We start from the raw sequence: 19,332 nt of genomic DNA, 5'->3' as shown, positions 1-19,332 counted from the left end.
ACAGGTACTTGTCATGTTTTCTATGTTTTGTTTTAAAAATTTTTTTAAATATGTAGTTATTTTTTTTAAAAAGCCAATTATGACATAATTATAGAAAATAATATCTCCTCAATTCTGCCACTTGGATATTACCACTGCTAAATTTATGGTGCATCTCTATTTGACTTTTTGGGGAGAAATGGCTAGAAGAGTTAAAAAAGAATTGTATATTAAACATACTATTTTATAAACTTAGATTTTTTACTTTTCCCCCCACTTTGTCTGCAAGATACAGATCTACTTCATCTCCTCTTAAAGGACATTGTGGTGGTTAACCCTGTTGGCAGAAAAGATTGTAGTGACTATTATATTACTTATCTTAAAAAATCCATTATATTTAGAATTTTTAAATTGTAACATTCATATATCATAAGACTTCATCTTAACCATTTTTAAGTTTACAGTTCAGTAATGGTAAGTACATTCATACTGTGGTGCAACCAATCTCCAGAACTCTCTTCACCTTGCAGAATGGAAACTTGGTACCTATCAAATAATAGCTGCCCATTTCCTCTTCCTCCCAGTCCTTGGCAACCACCATTCTACCACCTGTCTTTGAATTTGACTATTCTAGGTAGTGCATATAAATGGAATCCTACAATATTTGCCTTTTCCTGACTGACTTGTTTCATTTAACATAATGTCAGAGTTGTAGCGTATGACAGAATTCCCTTCCTTTTTTAGGCTGAATAATATTCTACATATGTATATATACCACATTTTGTTTATCCATTCACTCATCAGTGGACACTTGGACTGCTTCCCAAGTACACACCTTTTAAAAACTTTCAATTTTGATACAATTTCATATTTTCTTTATGCAGATTCAGCATTTGTTTACATTCTGCTACATTTGTTTTATTCTATATAAGTATGTATGGGGACACACACACGCACACATCTTTTTCTGAACCATTAAAGCATAAATTGGAGACATTGTGCCTTTTTATCCTTAAATACTTCAATGTGTATTTCCTTAGGGACAAGGATATTCTCTTACATAACCACCATTATCAAAATCAGGAAATCTAATATTGATACTGTTTTATTATCTAATCCATAGCCTATATTCACATTTCATCATTTGTTTCATTAATACCTTTTATAGCAAATTTTTCCCCAGGATCAGAGTCTAATTCATTGCCATTTAGTTGTCATGTCTCTTCTTGCCTCCTTTAGTCTGGAATTGTCCCTCAGCCTGTTTTTGTTTTTCTTGACCTTGAAATTAGTGAGGAAGACAGGTCAGTTATTTTGTGGAATGTCCCTCAATTTGTTTTGTTCTGATGTTTTTTCATGATTAGAGTCAAATTATGCATTTTTGAGAGAGATCTTACAAAAGTGATTGCTGTATCCTCATTGCATCCTATCCAGAGGTATGTGATTAAGGTGATGTCCCCAGATCTCTCTTCTATAAAATTACTGTTTCCTTTCTAATTAATAAGGAATTTGTGGGGAGATGCTTTGAGACTATATAAATATCCTGTTCCTCATCAAAATTTCACCCACTAATTTTAGCACCCATTGATGATTTTTATTAACCACATTATTTCTTCTGTATTTATTAGTTTTCTTTTTTCTATAACAAAGAGCTTTCCCTTCTCTTCCATTTTTAATTATATCAGTATGAACCCATGAATTTCAATTTGATTCAATAAGTTATAATTCATTACCATCCTCTTTTTTTTTTTTAATGCTCATATTGTCCCAGTTTGGCCACTGTGAATACCTCCAAGTTGATTTTTGTGTTCTTTTGTTATGTCATCATTATTTTCTTAATACATACTTTTTTTTTTTTGGTACTTGTTTTCCTTAAAACGATTTGCTTGAAGTGGAATTGCTGGGTTGAAAAGCATGCACATTTCAAATAATGTATGGGCTGAGGAAATAATACTTGTGGCCAGTTTGGGGAAAGTACATTCATTTAAACCTTTGGATATGTTTTTTGAGCTGCTTTTTAAGAAACATAAGGACTACTTGGGAAAAAAAAAAGCATAAGGAGTTTTTGTCATTTAGTTGTCATTAGTTTTGTCATTACTGGTTTTCTGCTAAAAGAAACATCTGCAGGAAAGGGAAACAAAGAAGGGTTTATCTTTCAGTGCCAATCAGAACAACCTTCTGAATGGCTGAACCAGACTTTCAGGGTGTATTTTAGAGTAGATGATTGACAGTATATAACTTACATTAAGTGACAAAACCTAATTGGGAAAGTTATGGATTAGCATCCTTAGTGGCAGGTGCATTTCCCCCAGAACACTATGAGGCACTCTGTGCCTCACTTTCCTCGTATATAAAATGAAGATGTATTAGATCATTGGGTTTTTACTATATCCTACAATAAGAAGTACATTTATGTTGTGATCCACTATACACATATGTACATGCATTTTATGTATATATACATATATATATATGTCAAAAGTTTTATAAAGTGGGGCACCTGGGTGGCTCAGTCAGTTAAGTGTCTGCCTTCGGCTCAGGTCATGATCTCAGGGTCCTGGGATTGAGCCCAGGGTAGGGCTGTCTCCTCAACGGGGAGCCTCTTTCTCCCTCTCCCTCTGCCCCTCCCCACCATTTGTGCTCTCTCTCACTGTCTCTCAAATAAATAAAATCTTTAAAAAAAGTTTTATGAGGCAAAATTTAACCTTACTATCTGCAGTGCAGTCTATTCTGTTTCTTTAGAATGCTGGTGGTACCTTTGAAATTGTTTTTAGATTGAAAACCTTGTAGTAGATTATTTCTAAAAGCTCTTCAGCTCCAGAATCACATGAGTAAATTCTATGAAATTATTTTAAAGTGACAAGGTGAAAAATATAGATTTTGCGGGGCAAAGTCTGTCATGAGAGTAGTCACAAGGAACAGTTTCTTTTGTATAGATAGTTGTAGTCAATTCAACAAAAACCAATCCAATACAAATCTAGTCCAGAGTCTTCACTCTATCTCACCCATTATAATCACTGCTAGTATAAGCCAGTTTTGCTCCCCCCCTTCATTAAACTGACCCTCTTCTACCCTTTTCTTTTTTTTGCATCCATAGCAATATACTACCATTAACCTTTGAACAATGTGGGTGTTTGGGCGCCAGCCCCTGCACAGTCAAAATTCTGCATGTAATTTTTGACTCCCGCCTATTGTTGACTAAAGTCTTACCAGTAACATAAATGGTTGATTAACACATATTTTTTTGTTATATGTGCTATATAGTATAGTGTATTCTTATTATAAAGTAAGCAAGGGGAAAGAAAAGTACTGAAATCGTAAGGAAGAGAAAATATATTGACTATACTGTACTGTATCGAAAAACATCTGTAAGTGGAGCTGTGCAGTTGAAACCGATGGTATTCAAGGGTCAACTGTAGTTACTACCTCTGTTGCATTTATTTCTGCCCGTGACTTAAATGATTACTGGAAAAGATTGATTAAACAACAACAACAAACTTATTGCTGGATTTGCATTTGGTTGAAATGAAGGCCAGTGCTCTTAGTTTTTAAAAGACTTGTGGAGAAACATTGTTATCTATGCAAATAAGTTGGTAACTAATGTTTTCCCCATCTGAGATGAATAAAATGGAAACAAAACTCATCCTTTAGCCATCTTGCAAAAGAATTTGAGCTCCTGAGTTCTAGAGCCACAGTTTACTCTTGAGTAGGCATGCCAGCATCTCTAATGCCTCAGCAAGGACTTGGCTGTAGAGAATAATTTTCCTTGTCACTCTCAGTTTTAGGTTTTAGGAAAAGAGATGAATGGAATTTAACATCGATCAAATTGATAAGCACAATATTAAAAGAGAAATTGGGAATGTGCTGCAGTCTTCCTTGACATGCTAGCCTTTCCCCTTGAGTTTGCACTACAGTGTTACTTTCACAGAGAGCCAAGTGAAATGGTAAATCACTTTCATGAAATGGGAGCTTTGGGGCTGGTTGTGTTGGGGAAATGCTTTTGCTCTTGATAAAGTACATTTGAAGATGCAAAAGTAATTACTCTTTCTTTTCAGAACGTATCTTTTTAGGTTTGTATGATTTGTGCTGAGACAACTGAAGTGTAAACTGCAAGGGAAATTGTTGTACTGCTTTGGCAATGTTGTACCTAGCCTCCTAAGCATCCTCTGTTCATTTTTGTTTGTCCATTACTTTTCACCTTCTCACAGTCTTAGATCTATTACTTAGACTTGGCATGTCTTGCCTTAAAACCTGTTCAGTTCTATTTAGTTCATATTTCCTCTGCATGCATTCTTTGCCCTTTTTGAAAAGTAAAATGGAAAAAAAAAATCCATAACTGTGGTCCACTCCTAACAGAAATTCTAATGTAATTCATGTAGAATTATATTCCCCATACTCACACATTATCTACTAAATTTCTTCCCTTTTGGTTTTATTAGTAGCCTTCACTTAAATACAGATACAGACATAAATATTTATTATTTACAAGTGCTTATCTTTATGAAATACCCACATAAAAATGAGATTGTGAGATTGTTTTATTATTTATCGCTGCTTTTTAAAAAAATGGTAGTTTAGTAAAAAATAACATACAGAGTACAGTCAGCTTTTTCTTTTTTAATGAAGGAATCAGGGCAAAGTGAAAATTCAGATTGATTAGTAAGATGAGGGCAAGAGGAATTTGTACACAGATTCATACCGTCAACATCCATACAGCTGTTAAAGACAGAGTGCAGATTGAGATCTGAGTTTCCTAGTAGTCAGAGCAGAAATGGAAATGCGAACAGTTCAAAAATCACTATCCTGTGAGCTCTAAAGTGGATAGTGAGAACAAGGTTCTCAGTAGCAGCCCTTCAAAAAATACTGTTTTACACCATTCTTTCTTATAGCATCCCTTATAAGAAGCCAAGGGTATTATTTCTCAAAGGTGAGTACCAGCAGTGACAGTTAAAATATATCTCATTTTCCCTTTTCTCATTGGTCAGAATTAATGGTAAACACAGTTTCTCACACTAATGCAAGATCTAAGCCCAGTTAATTGCCTAAATTAGAAGAAGCTATAAAAGGTTCGATTTACAAGCCCTCTTGTTGAGGTACCTGTAAGAGTAAGGAACAGTTAGAGTCGTATCTACATAGAACATCATTGCTTAATTTGTTTAGTAGTAATATAACCTTAAAAGGAGGAACTTGCCTGTATTAATGCTGTTAAATGTTTGAAAGATAATTTTAGAATAATCTGTTCCTCTTCCTCATTCCATTCAAAACATAGTTCCCCTTACTTGCAAGTGAAATAAAAAACCTATTCCCAAATGAAAAATACATATATATATATTTAAAGATTTTATTTATTTATTTGACAGAGAGACAGCGAGAGAGGGAACACAAACTAGGGAGTGGGAGAGGGAGAAGCAGGCTTCCCGCCTAGCAGAGAGCCCAGTGCGGGGCTCGAACCCAGGACCCTGGGATCATGACCTGAGCCGAAGGCAGACGCTTAGCGACTGAGCCATCCAGGCACCCTGAAAAACATATTTTTTAAATGAGTTAGTTATACCAGATTTCACCTGTCTTATTTTTTTTAAGATTTTACTTGTTTATTTGACCGCGCGTGTGCGTGCACGACTGGGGTGAGGGGCAGAGGGAGAAGCACACTCTCCACTGAGCAGGGAGGGTGATGCTGGGCTTGATCCCAAGACTCCCGGATCATGACCTGAGCCGAAGGCAGACGCTCAACCAACTGAGCCACCCCGGCGCCCCCAAATTTCACCTGTCTTAAACGAGTTTTAGACAAAATCAGACTGGATTATTTAGTTAGTATAAGGCAGTTGGTTCCTAAGAAGGACTTTCTAATAACTTGTTTTTTCTGTTTGATAGGGAGCTGTAAATATTTCAGTTCATTGATTTAGTAGCCTTTGCCCATTTGAAAATCAGGAAGCGAGCCTGAATTAGCCATCATTAAAAAATGTAACAAACATAGCATGAGCTTGTTAACTTGAAACACACAAAATTTTGAATTAGGACCACACTATCTTGTATTTCATAAAGGGTTTTCAGTTGCCTGGAAATCACAGTTTTTTTAGGTAAGACTTTTATTTTCGGTAAACCAGTATCTGCCTATTATAGTTTTACTGCAATTCATAATCTCAGATTTTCATTAGGCAATACTAGAATTTAATACTGCCTGGGAGAAAGTTCACATTATTTCCCTAGCCCACACTGTGTGGTAACCAGCAGCTGGGAAAATCAGTTAGGACTGTTATACCAATCTATTATAAAATCAGTAGTAATGGTTATTATGTTTGAGACCTGACTTTTTTCAAACCCAGTCTGATTTATTTTAGGCCATTTTGGTCTGTGATACTTTTCAGAACATAATATGTATGCTCCGTTTGCTGAGGGGAATAATGGGCCTGTATGCATACACAATAATGCATATAATTTCATAAGATTAACCCAGAATTCAAGGCAAAATTTTCTGGGCACACGTATTATAAACTCTAGATTATATTATTGTTTCCATGTATTTACTGCTCCTTCTGGTGGGAGGATTATACTTCCCTGTCCCCATCATCAGTCTTGGCCATGTGATACCTTTTAACAAATAAAATGTGAATGAAAAAGTTCATATGTCACTTGTGAAGAGAAATTTTGTCAGGTTGTAGTTCCATCTCTCTTTTCCGTCTGCCAGAAGACCAGTACTGTTCCAGTTAGAGCCACTCTTTCATTCTGGATTCCTGGAATGAAGACACAATTGAACAAAACCAACAAACTATTTTTGTTGTAAAGCCTCTAGATTTTAGGGTCATTTGTTATCACAGCCTAAATTAGCGCCTCTAAAAAGTTTTCTTTTAGCAGTTTAAAAAGTGTGTAGTCCAGGGGCACCTGAGTGGCTCAGTCGTTAAGTGTCTGCCTTCGGCTCAGGTCATGATCTCAGGGTACTGGGATCGAGCCCGGCATCGGGCTACCTGCTCGGTGGGAAGCCTCCTTCTCCCTCTCCCACTCCCTCTGCCTGTGTTCTTTCTCTCGTTGTGTCTCTCTCTGTCAAATAAATAAATCTTTAAAAAAATAAAAAGTGTATAGTCTGTTACTCTTTGGGAAAGAGATGGACATTCTTAAAAGATACCATAGTGCATCGTTTGAAAAATAATTATTCATACTGAACATTCTGCAAATTTTATCTTAAGAGAAAGTGTGTCTCAAAAGTTATCACCACCCTGAGTTGAATTTCCTGAAGCAAATGAAGTGGTCAGGTTGCCAGTAGGACTTAAATGCAGGAGGTTGGTGGTATGTGGCCTGGTATGAGATGGTGAAGCTGAGAACTGAGTGGAAATGAAGTATCAGGGGTGGGAATAGCTCACTAAAAGTAACTGGTGCTTTCCTGGATAGATGGAGGCAAGGACTAGAGGACCAAGTTGTAGGGTATCAATGGCACGAGCATGAACACTGTTCTCCTTTCACTTTGCAAAAAGGGACATGCCAGTGGGAGGTGTTTTGTTTGTTTGTCTTTTCTTCTATTCTACATGGTGAAATGAAGGGCTGGTATTATGAAGACTATGGGTATAATTATAAAAGCAATCAGGAGTCTTTAATAAAGGGGTAACCTGACTTTTTTGGTAATTTATTCCCAAATGCTTCTAAAAGATTTTATTTATTTATTTATTTGAGAGAGTGAGAGAGCGAGCACATAAGCCGGCGGGGGGAGGGGGGGTCGGGGTGGACAGAGGGAGAGGGAGAAACAGATTCTGCACTGAGCAGGGAGCCTGTCGTGGGGCTCCATTCCAGGACCCTGAGATCATGATCTGAGCTGGAGGCAGATACTTAACTGACTGAGCCACCCAGCGCATCCCCCCTCCTCCCCAAAAATGCTTTTCTAATTTGTTACAATGTTGTTGAGTCTTATGGTCCTTTGAAACCTTAGGTCTAAGCTGGAAAAAATCTAGACTCCAGCCACTCCAGCAGTTATGTTCATTCCACACCCATGCTATTGAAGTGATTCATGAATGACAGTAGGAACTAACGGCCTGAGGAGAGGTCTTTAACTGGGACCAAGGATCAGCTATAAATAGATTGGTCCCAGGTTTTTGTTTTGTTTTTAGGTTCTAATTTGCCTATTTTATTTTGTCAGCTTAATATTTCCACGATTTGCCTAGCCCTATCAGAACTTTTGATGGTTGAGATGTATGTGTAGGATGTATATATATGCGCACATATCGTCCAGTACTCATTTTGTCAGAAGTAGATTAATGTCACAATATTCAGAAAACTTCTCCCTGTGCTTTTGATTTTTTAAAAAAATTGACACATTTTGTTGGCGACTGAAATGAAATAAATGTGTCTCTGATGCATGTTATTGTAGTACTAATGGATTTTTAGATATTTGCTGTAATGTTAACATGTTAATTTATGCCCTGTAAATGAATAGGAGACACTATTACTGGGAAAACTGTAGACTCTGCACAATAAATGCTGTATAAGAAACAACCTTCTTCCAAATAACTTTTTTGCTAGTTCACACTTCACAGAGCAGTAGGCTCTGTAGGTGTGAAGAATCTAGGGACTGTATAATTTGTGATAAACCAGATTATAAAATAAGCTTAATTACTGATAAGAGTCTTGTTTGTAAGCTTTGTTAACTTCATATATTCTCTTGTTGACTATTTTTGCAAGAAGCATTTGAAGACATACTTTTGGGAGCCAACGTAATGTTATTTCTGTTCTCAAATAAAGGCTTACAGTTCTGTGGTTTGAATCTAAGCAAATATGACTTGAGAGACCTTTTGAGTTCAATCAGAACTAGTTACGTGGTGAGTAGTAAGGAAAAGAATTTTATATATGCAGGGATAATTTGTAAAATTTAAATATCTGCTTATTGACAGGGTATTTAATATTTATGCTGTATATAGATTCACTTGCTATAAATATATTTTATAGCAATTTAGTCCATTAAGGTCTGAGAAAACTAATATTTTTAAACTTTGTATGTTCACTGGATCAAAAAAGTTAACACTCAACAAATCTGTATTGTGTATTATGTGGCAGACATAATATTGTTTTGCTAGGGGCTAGGGTATACAGTGAATAATACATGCATTATTTTTCATCCAACAGATACATATTAAGTGCCTCCATGGATATACTCTTAAGGGGTTCCCTGAGGAAGTAGTGCTTATGTTAAGGTTCAAGGATGAGTGGGAGTTACCAAGGCAAATAGCAAGATAAAGAAAAATAGTCATATGCCATGAGCAAAGTACTCCAAATTGACAAAAAGCATGGGGAGTTTGAAAAACAAAAAGGACCCTAGCATGGCTGAAGTAGGAGGAGGGAAAGGAAAAAGAAATGGCTTAAGATAAGACTGAAGAGATAGCCAGAAACCAGTTCTTAGACTTCTAACTTCTATGATTTTGGATCTGATTATAAAGGCAGTGTGAGGCCATTCAAGAGTTTAGGGAGGAAGATGATCTCACCAGAATCTGGTGTTTACAGCATCACTCAGATTGCTTTGTGGTGAATTGCATTGGAGTGGGCCAAGTGCGGGTGGGATGGGAAGAAATCTGTTAGATACTGTTGGAGGAATCTGACAGATGATGATGACTTAGATTAGTGTGGTAGGGTTCAAGGGGTATTTGGAGTCAGAAATAACTAGATGTGGTGATATTTTGAGATGCAGAATTAAGGGCAGGAGAATGTGGAGTCTGAGATGATTCCCAGGCTTCCACAGGCTTCTGGCTTCAGCTTCCAGGAGAATGTTGGTGCCATCCCCTGAGATGGGGGAGAAGGAGCAGAAGACAAGGTCTACTTTAATCTCTGAGATGTACCTCAAAGTGGATAGATTCATGGGCATGGATAGGGGACACAGGACGGGAGTCATTGACCATCAATAGGATATATGTAGTGGGTGGGGGTGTGTAATGTATATATTTTAAATTTGTCTGAAAATATCAATTAGTATCAAAGCAGTATCAGTCAGTCTATTCTGAGATTAGTGAAGACAGTCTGAGTTTTAAAGAGAAGGAATCATTATGAGAATGTAGGTGAGGATATGGTAAAGTTTTTGTCGTTATTTTTTAAGCTAAAAGAGATTACTAATGAAAGGAAGTTTAAATGAACCTAGCCACAATGAGTAGATCACAGTTTTCCCCATAAAATAGAATCCAAAGTGAGTGCATTTTAAGGTTTTAATAGTAATCAGTCCTTGGTTCTTGCTAATTTTTCTTCAGACCGGTTTGTTTTTGCTGAGGCTTTTAACCCAGATTAACATCCAACCAGTAGAATTTTTATTAAGATTTTAATCAGAAAGCTAAAACTGGTTTATAAATTGGCTGACTACTGCTAATGGCTTTGTAGCTTTTAAAAGTAAGGTATCTAAGGTTTATGATTGGGGTGGGGGTAGGAACGTGCAGCTTTGAAGACCTAGAAATGTACTTGTAAATGGAGGCTCTAGTCTTTTTAGGACATAAATTGGGGGAAGGGATGAAGAGGAGGAAAAAGAAACCCTGTTCTTTTAAAGGAGGCCTTTATACAATGCCTTACATGAACTAAACTTATAATCGAATTGAGTTTTTATTTGCAACATTTCCATTTTACTTTAATTGGCTACTTGAAATGCAACATTTAATGGCGTGAAATGCTAAAATATAGCTTCCAGTGGCATTGTAATCTGTGATGCAGAGTCAGGTGGGATTGGAGACTGGGATGGGAATGTGGGAACTGGAAAAGTAACCCCTGCAGGCTGCAGACTGTTGCATTTTGATAAGGTGGGTGGTGCTTGCTTCCGTGATGCATGGTGTAGTGGGAAGAGTGTGGACATTAGAGTCACGTAACCCTGCGTCTCAAAACCCTAGCTCCAGCACTTGTTGGGGTGGGGGCAGGTTGCCCACCCTTGCCATGCTCCTCTGTCCTCTGCCTAAAGTGTGGGGATGACATCTGCTGCCCACTTTATTTTGAGAATTAAATGAGAAAAATGAGAAAATGAACATAAGTCCTCTGGCAGAGTGCCTTGCTCATAGTAGGCACTTAAATCTTAGTTCCTCTTTCACCTCCAATTTTATTTTCTTTATACCCAGCTTTAGTGTCTATAATAATGATGTAGAAGCCTTATTAGTGGCCATATAAACTTAGCAAGTTAGAACAAATGCAGTTGAATTTCTCATTTCTACTAATAATTATGAAAATGGAAATTCACAGGTAATGAGTACTTCATCTTTCGGAAATGCTAATCCAGGTGATGCCGAGAGTGCCCCGGGAGGCACACAAGATAGTTTGTGAAAGGTTTAAAATGACAATGGATAAATAATTTTAAACACAATCCAGTGATGGGCTTTCTACAGGAAAACATTTGGCTACTTACTCATTCAGTTAACATTTATTGAGCGGCGTTTTTATCCTGGACCTGTACGTTGTGGGAGACTGACAAGTGCACAGTTGATCCTTACATGCCATAGTAGGTCTTGTGCTGTGGGAAATCACAGGGTATTGTGCCAAGAGAATTAGAAGGTGTGTACCAAATGCTTTAAAAATGTGCATCCAGGGCATCTGGGTGGCCCAGTCAGTTAAGCATCTGCCTCTGGCTCAGGTCATGATCCCAGGGTCTTGGGATTGAATTTCGCATCGGGCTTCTTGCTTGGCGGGGAGCCTGCTTCTCCCTCTGCCTGTCACTCTTCCTACTTACGCTCACTCCCTCTATCTTTCTCTCAGACAAATAAATAAATAAAATCTTAAAAAAAAAAAAAAGTAAAAATGTGCATCCTCTTTATCCAGTTCTACTGCTAGCAATATAACCTGAGGAACTTCAATGGAATCTTGCTTATAATAGTGAAAGATTGGCAACTGCACAGGTACAACCATAGCGAATTGGTTTAATTGCTGTATTATAAGTGGGCATATTGTGTACCTACACATCTGTAGGTGACATAAAATATTCATGATATGTTGCCAAGAGCAAAAAGTAGGTTATGAAGAGGGTTTTTAAAAAGGAATTTATTTTCAAAGAAAGTATGTTTAGTGAAATCCATTCCAAATCAGTTTTGTGTATTCTCTGCCTTGAAGAAATCATTCAAAAAGACATAGTTATTGTCACATTCTAGAAGTGGGGTGGGAGTTAAATGAGCTAAGCATCTTGCCAAATCTGTATAGTACATCTGAGAGATAAACAGTTGGGGCATATACAAATCAAAGGTAAGTTTTGAGTAATGACTAGATGAGGTATAGTCCCAGTGAGACTGCCCAGGTGAATGGGCTTGTCAGCAGAGCAGGGAGAGGTGGTTTTTCAATGCTTTCTTGTATTTTGAGGTACACTTTATAGTAAGATTGACTTGTGAGAAAAATCATTCTGAAAACAATGGAGAAAAATATATCCAGTGAGTTGAGTATGTGGGCAGCTAGCCACAAGGACTTCACTGGCCATTTTGGCTCAGCTGGTAACATTAGGTCATTTTCTCTGTGGAAACATCCCATTTCTAGGTACTTCAGGTTCCAACAGTACCTTTGTTGAGAAATTATTTTTCCCCTTAGTTGATAATGAGTTAAGCTGCCAAGATGGCTTCTGTTCACTTTTGCACAGCAATCTCATTAATACAATTCAAAGGGTTTTACTCAGGTTTTACAAATAACTATTTTGGAAAGCTTGTATTTACCAAGTTCACACCTTTGGATACACGATTAAGTCTACCAATTTACAATAATAGATAATTATTCCTATTTCTTTCTCATAGAGGTTGATAAGTTTGGAGATTTCTAGTTTTCCCATTTATATGAGAACTGTACAACAAGTGGAACAAGTCTTTACTGTGGCTGAATCAAATGAAGTGACTATTTCTGCACCTTTCCCTTACTGCTTCCAGAGGAGAGTGATGAGAGGCGGTCTCTCTGCCTGTTTCGTTGTTCACTTTTTTACATGTGATGTAAATCTGCTCCTCTTCGACCTTGAGTAAACTTCTGGGACTTACTGACTCCCTCCCTCCCTCCCCCGCCACTTCCTTCCCGCAGTTGTCAGCAGTTAAGATACCAAATGATTCAGAAAGTGAGGAGCAAGAGAGTAGGAATTATGACGCAAAAGTCAAGACTAAAAGGAAGAGATCATGGCTCTTTCTATAAACTAGGAAAATACCTTTTATTTTTAATGGCTATCATTTGTTGAGTACATGTGCCAGATACTTTATAAATACATTGTCTTATTTAATTCACATTATTGTGAGAGGTAGAAATAATTCCCTCCTTTTGTTTTACAGATAGGCCCCAAAAGATTAAACAGTTTGCTTTTAGCCATATGCCCAATAAATAGCAAAGTTAGGATTTGAATCCAGGTCCAACTTTAAAGTTCTTTGTAGTGTATAAGTTACTGATGTTGGCCTATTGGAAGAACAAATATTTTGAAGATGTCAATGCTACCTACAGCAATCTACACATTCAATGCAATACCCATCAAAATACCATCCACTTTTCTCAAAGAAATGGAACAAATAACCCTAAAATTTGTATGGAACCGGAAAAGACCCCGAATAGCCAGAGGAATGTTGAAAAAAAAAAAAAGCAAAGGTGGCGGCATCACAATTCCAGACTTCCAGCTCTATTACAAAGCTGTCATCATCAAGACAGTATGGTACTGGCACAAAAACAGACACACCGATCAATGGAACAGAATCGAGAGCCCAGAAATGGACCCTCAACTCTATGGTCAACTCATCTTCGACAAAGCAGGAAAGAATATCCAATGGAAAAAAAGTCTCTTCAACAAATGGTGTTGGGAAAATTGGACAGCCACATGCAGAAGAATGAAACTGGACCATTTCCTTACACCACACACAAAAATAGACTCCAAATGGTTGAAAGACCTAAATGTGAGACAGGAGTCCATCCAAATCCTAAAGGAGAACACAGGCAGCAACCTCTTCTACCTCAGCCACAGCAACTTCTTCCTAGAAACATCGCCAAAGGCAAGGGAAGCAAGGGCAAAAATGAATTATTGGGATTTCATCAAGATAAAAAGGTTTTGCACAGCAAAAGAAACAGTCCACAAAACCAAAAGACAACCGACAGAATGGGAGAAAATATTTGCAAATGACATATCAGATAAAGGGCTAGTATCCAAAATCTATAAAGAACTTCTCAAACTCAACACCCAAAGAACAGATAATCCAGTCAAGAAATGGGCAAAAGACATGAACAGACATTTTTCCAAAGAAGACATCCAAACGGCCAGCAGACACATGAAAAAGTGCTCAACATCGCTGGGCATCAGGGAAATCCAAATCAAAACCTCAGTGAGATACCCCCTCACACCCGTCAGAATGGCTAAAATTAACAAGTCAGGAAATGACAGATGTTGGCGGGGATGCGGAGAAAGGGGAACCCTCCTACACTGTCGGTGGGAATGCAAACTGGTGCAGCCACTCTGGAAAACCGTATGGAGGTTCCTCAAACAGTTGAAAATAGAGCTACCATACGATCCAGCAATTGCACTACTGGGTATTTACCCCAAAGATACAAATGTGGGGATCCGAAGGGGTACGTGCACCCCAATGTTTATAGCAGCAATGTCCACAATAGCCAAACTGTGGAAAGAGCCAAGATGTCCATCGACAGATGAATGGATAATGAATGGAATTTTATGGAATATTATGCAGCCATCAAAAGGAATGAAATCTTGCCCTTTGCAACGACGTGGCTGGAACTGGAGGGTGTTATGCTGAGTGAAATAAGTCAGTTAGAGAAAGACATGTATCATATGACCTCACTGACATGAAGAATTCTTAATCTCAGGAAACAAACTGAGGGTTGCTGGAGTGGGGGTGGGGTGGGAGGGATGGGGTGTCTGGGTGATAGACATTGGGGAGGGTATGTGCTATGGTGAGCGCTGTGAATTGTGCAAGACTGTTGAATCACAGATCTGTACCTCTGAAACAAATAATGCAATATATGTTAAGAAAAAAAAAAAAAGATAGCAGGAGGGGAAGAATGAAGGGGGTAAATCGGAGGGGGAGACGAACCATAAGAGACTATGGACTCTGAAAAACAAACTGAGGGTTCTAGAGGGGAGGGGGGTGGGGGGATGGGTTAGCCTGGTGATGGGTATTAAAGAGGGCACGTTCTGCGTGGAGCACTGGGTGTTATGCACAAACAATGAATCATGGAACACTACATCACAAACTAATGATGTAATGTATTGTGGTTAACATAACAATAAAAAAATTTAAAGAAGGATTAACTCCATGAATTTCTGGTGACTTGTATTAACTTTCTTGACTCTTGTTTTCTTTACCTGTAAGATGAGAGGATTGAACTGGATCTTTAAAGTTAATTCTGAATATAAAACTCTTTGATTCCTGGGCTTTTCATTTAATTCAAGCAGAGAACGTATAGAGCTGGTTTTTGTGTGTGCAGCCAGTTTGGTATGTAGTGATACTCCTAGTCTGGTGTTTTTTTTCACTTGATCATCCTGTGGAGGTGCAGAAAAGTCATCAGGGAGAATGGATTAAAAGAATGTACATTGTTTCAACTGAAGATTCACAAAAGAAAACTTAAAGAAAAATACTTGAGCATGAAGGAGCATGGCCCGCATGGGCTGGAGATTATGTGGGTGGGACCTGGTTATTGTCTGTAGACATCAGTGTCATTTACCCTTAAGTATTATTGTGCCTGAGCGAGTGAGTTTATGTGTCTCTCTCCAGGCATTGGGGATTGTGCTAGATGGTATAATGATGACTCAGTTGCAGTTCTTTTAGGGCCTTATGGTGGAGATGGTTATAGGAGGGGTACCATGATTATTGACATAAGAGAGCTAATGAGATGACATGACATAAAAAAGCATAATTATTACATCATAATAGTATTTTTATTCCATTTATATAGTACCTTTTTCTCTGAAGGTGCTGTACAAATAACATCGAGATAATAAGCCATTTTAAAATGTCAAAACACCAAAGAATGAGAAAGCTAGGAGAAATAAATACACAGAAAAAAAGCAATAGAGGCTTTAGATCACTGATCAGCACAAAAGTTACTGATTCTTTGGCTAAATCCATTGCACTCACCATTAGTTCTGTAAATCAGTGGGAACTTGACATGGAGGTCTTTTCCTTGAGCCAAACTAGTGCTCACCATTTTACATCCTGTGTTTGTGATTGAAGACCGTGGGTTTTGGTGTCAGATGGACTTGCATTTAAATCCTCATCTTGCTGCTTACTAGCTATTAACTTGGAACAAATTATCTAAACTTTCTCAGCCTCAGTTTCTTCATCAGTGAAGTGGTATTTGATTATATAATTATACTTCCCTTCTTAGGATTGTCTTGAGGATTGATTGAAGTGAGTGAGTTATACACTTAAACCATTTAGTTCAGTGCCTGGCACATGGAAAGTACAACATAAATAATAACTCAGTATATGTTAAAACAATGATTCTGGGGGCGCCAGGGTGGCTCAATCAGTTAAGCGTCTACCTTCAGCTCAGGTCATGATCTCAGGGTCCTGGGTTGGAGCCCTGCTTTAGGCTCCCTGCTCCGCGGGGAGTCTGATTCTCCCTCTGCCCCTCCCCCTGCTTGTGGTCTCTCTCTTTTTCTCAAATAAATAAATAAATAAAGTCTTAGAAAAAAACCACACAGTGATTCTGATGAGGTGATAGAGCATAATAACAGCTTCTCTGTGGTTTAAAAGATAAAGCAGTGTGGAGTTGTCAGGGTCTTCTCCTTCTCTGAATTGATATAGTATAATCTGTATTTTATGGACTACCATTAGACTTTTAAATGAAACATGAAGACTTTACCTAATAATTTTAAGTTATATACCCACTACCTTTTAAGAAATGAAAAATTACAGATAGAATTGAAGATCTCTGTTCCTCTCTGCCTTTCTTCCCCAACATATCCATTGTCCTGAATTTGGTGTATCATTTCCACACGTCATTATAGTGTAATTAAAGTATCATACTGTATATAGCCTTCCATAGCTTTTCTCACTCAACATTGCATTTGAGATGTTTTTGTTGTATATGTAGCATTAGTCATTAATTTTAACTGTCATAGAGCATTCCCTTATATGAATGAATTTTAATTTAATCTATGGATTAATGGACATTACCTATAATTTTTACTATTTCTGTGTATCTCTCACCTTCACATCCCCCTTCTTCAACCTAAGAGGCAACCACTAACCTGAATTATGTTAATTATTTTTTAATGGTTTAAACATACATATTCCTAAGAAATATATTGAGTTTTGCCTCTTTTTAAGGTTTAGGTAAGTACAATCTTACTACTTTTTTTAGTGTTATTAATGTTGATGTGTGTAGCAATAGTTGCTTTCACAGTATACATTATTCCATTATATGAATGTAGTACAATTTATGGACCTTCAGGTTGTTTTTGACTTTTTACTTTTGTAAACAATATATAATTAACATTCTTGTCATGTGTGTTGAGAGTCTCTCAGGCATATACCTGTGTGAAATGACTCAGGTATGGATAATGTTACTTGCATCTTTATCTTTACTGGATATTGATAAGTAGTAATTTCATTATCATTTATTTATTTTCTAATTTCTGATTTGACCCATGAATTTACTTTACATTTTTTATTTTTTTTAATATTTTAAAAATTTCCAAGTATATAGAAGTTTTTGTTATCAATATTTAATTTACTTGCTCTGTGGTGAGCTAAAATTTTTTTTTTAAGATTTTATTTATTTATTTATTTGACAGAGACACAGCGAGAGAGGGAACACAAGCAGGGGGAGTGGGAGAGGGAGAAGCAGGCTTCCTGCCCAGCAGGGAGCCTGATGCGGGGCTTGATCCCAGGACCCTGGGATCGTGACCTGAGCTGAAGGCAGATGCCTACCAGAGCCACCCAGGTGCCCCAATAATGTTTTTTTAAATTTTATTTTATTATGTTATGTTAGTCACCATACATTATATCATTAGTTTTTGATGCTAATAATGTTTTTATCTTACTAATTTTTTTGGCATCTTAAGATTTTTGCTTTATAGGTTAATACGTGGTCAAGATTTAGCCAGGTTTTAGTCATTTTTTATAAATATTCCTCATGTTTGAAAGTAATTTATTAACTTATTGTTGGGTACATGAGCCTAAACTTATTAATCTTCTCTAATGTTACTAATTATTTTGGCTGAGGCAGGTATATTAAAATCTTCCCATTACGATGGTAGATTTGTCAGTTTCCCATAAATATAATCATTTTTGCTTTATATTTTGAGGCTTTGTTATTAGGTGCATAAAAGTTGGAAATTGTTTTATCTTCCTGGTAAATTCTTTATTTTTAATTGTGTGTGTGCATGCCTCATTTTTGTTTGTTTGTTTTTTTATGTAATGATCCTCTTTTTTTTCCCCTCTAAGAGTGCCTTTTGCATTAGTCTCCATTTCCTGACAGTACTGTAGCTATTACTGGCCTTTTTCTTTTTTTAAGATTGATTTATTTATTTGAGAGAGAGAGGGAGGGAGAGAGAGAGATATAGGGGGCTGGGGCAGAGGGAGAGAGAGCTTCTCAAGCAGCCTCCCCACTGAGCATGGAGCCTAAAGTGGGGCTCAATCCCACAATCCTGAAATTGTAACCTGAGCTGAAATCAAGAGTCAGACACTTAACTGACCAAGCCACCCAGATGCCTCACTGTTACTGGCTTTTTAGTCATGTATCTTTGCTTGTATTTCTTTTTAATATACTTTAAAATTTTCTTTATCCTCATGTTATGTTTTTAGTATGTCTTTTGTAAAACAGGACCTCATTTATTCAATTTGAACATTCTCTTTTAATTGTTAAGTTTAGTCAAGTTTACAATTATTACCATTATTAACATATCTGTAGTTATTTCTACAATCTTATTATATGTTTTCTGTTTACCCTGCTTTTCTCTGTGCTGTTTTTTTTCCTTCTTACCTGTCCTCTGTTGGTTTGAATAACCTTTATTTCTTCTTTCCTTCTGCTGACTACCCCTAACATTTTAATTGTATTTGGCTTTGTAAAATCTTACATTAAACTGGTATAGCTAAACATAGTGATCCCAAGGGACACATGCACCTCAATGTTTATAGCAGCAATGTCCACAATAGCCAAAACATGGAAAGGATCCAGATGTCCATTGACAGATGAATGGATAAAGAAGATGTGGGGTGTGTGTGTGCGCGCACACACACACGAATGTTACTCAGCCATCAAAAAGAATGAAATCTTGCCATTTGCAACAACAGGGCTGGAACCAGAGGGTATTATGCTAAGCGAAGTAAGTCAGAGAAAGGCAAATGTCATATGGTTTCACTCATATGTGTAATGTAAGAAACAAAAGAGATGAACGTGGGGAATGGAAGGAAAAATAAGATGAAAACAGAGAGGGAGACAAACCGTAAGAGACTCTTA

General features: G+C 37.2%; 1 protein-coding gene across 2 annotated transcripts in view; it reads left to right on the top strand.

Annotated features, from left to right (window-relative positions):
- The window catches only part of ZFAND3 (zinc finger AN1-type containing 3), a 330,031-nt gene that overhangs the window by 228,857 nt on the left and 81,842 nt on the right, over positions 1–19,332 (top strand). The window lies entirely within an intron of this gene.

Source organism: Eumetopias jubatus, unplaced genomic scaffold (genome assembly GCF_037043125.1).
Source record: "Eumetopias jubatus isolate StellerSeaLion01/CBP00866 unplaced genomic scaffold, mEumJub1_p1.0 scaffold_6, whole genome shotgun sequence".
Taxonomy (NCBI): Eukaryota; Metazoa; Chordata; class Mammalia; order Carnivora; family Otariidae; genus Eumetopias; species Eumetopias jubatus.
Note: the sequence above shows the minus strand (reverse complement) of the source record. Positions and strands in the feature narration are given on the sequence as shown.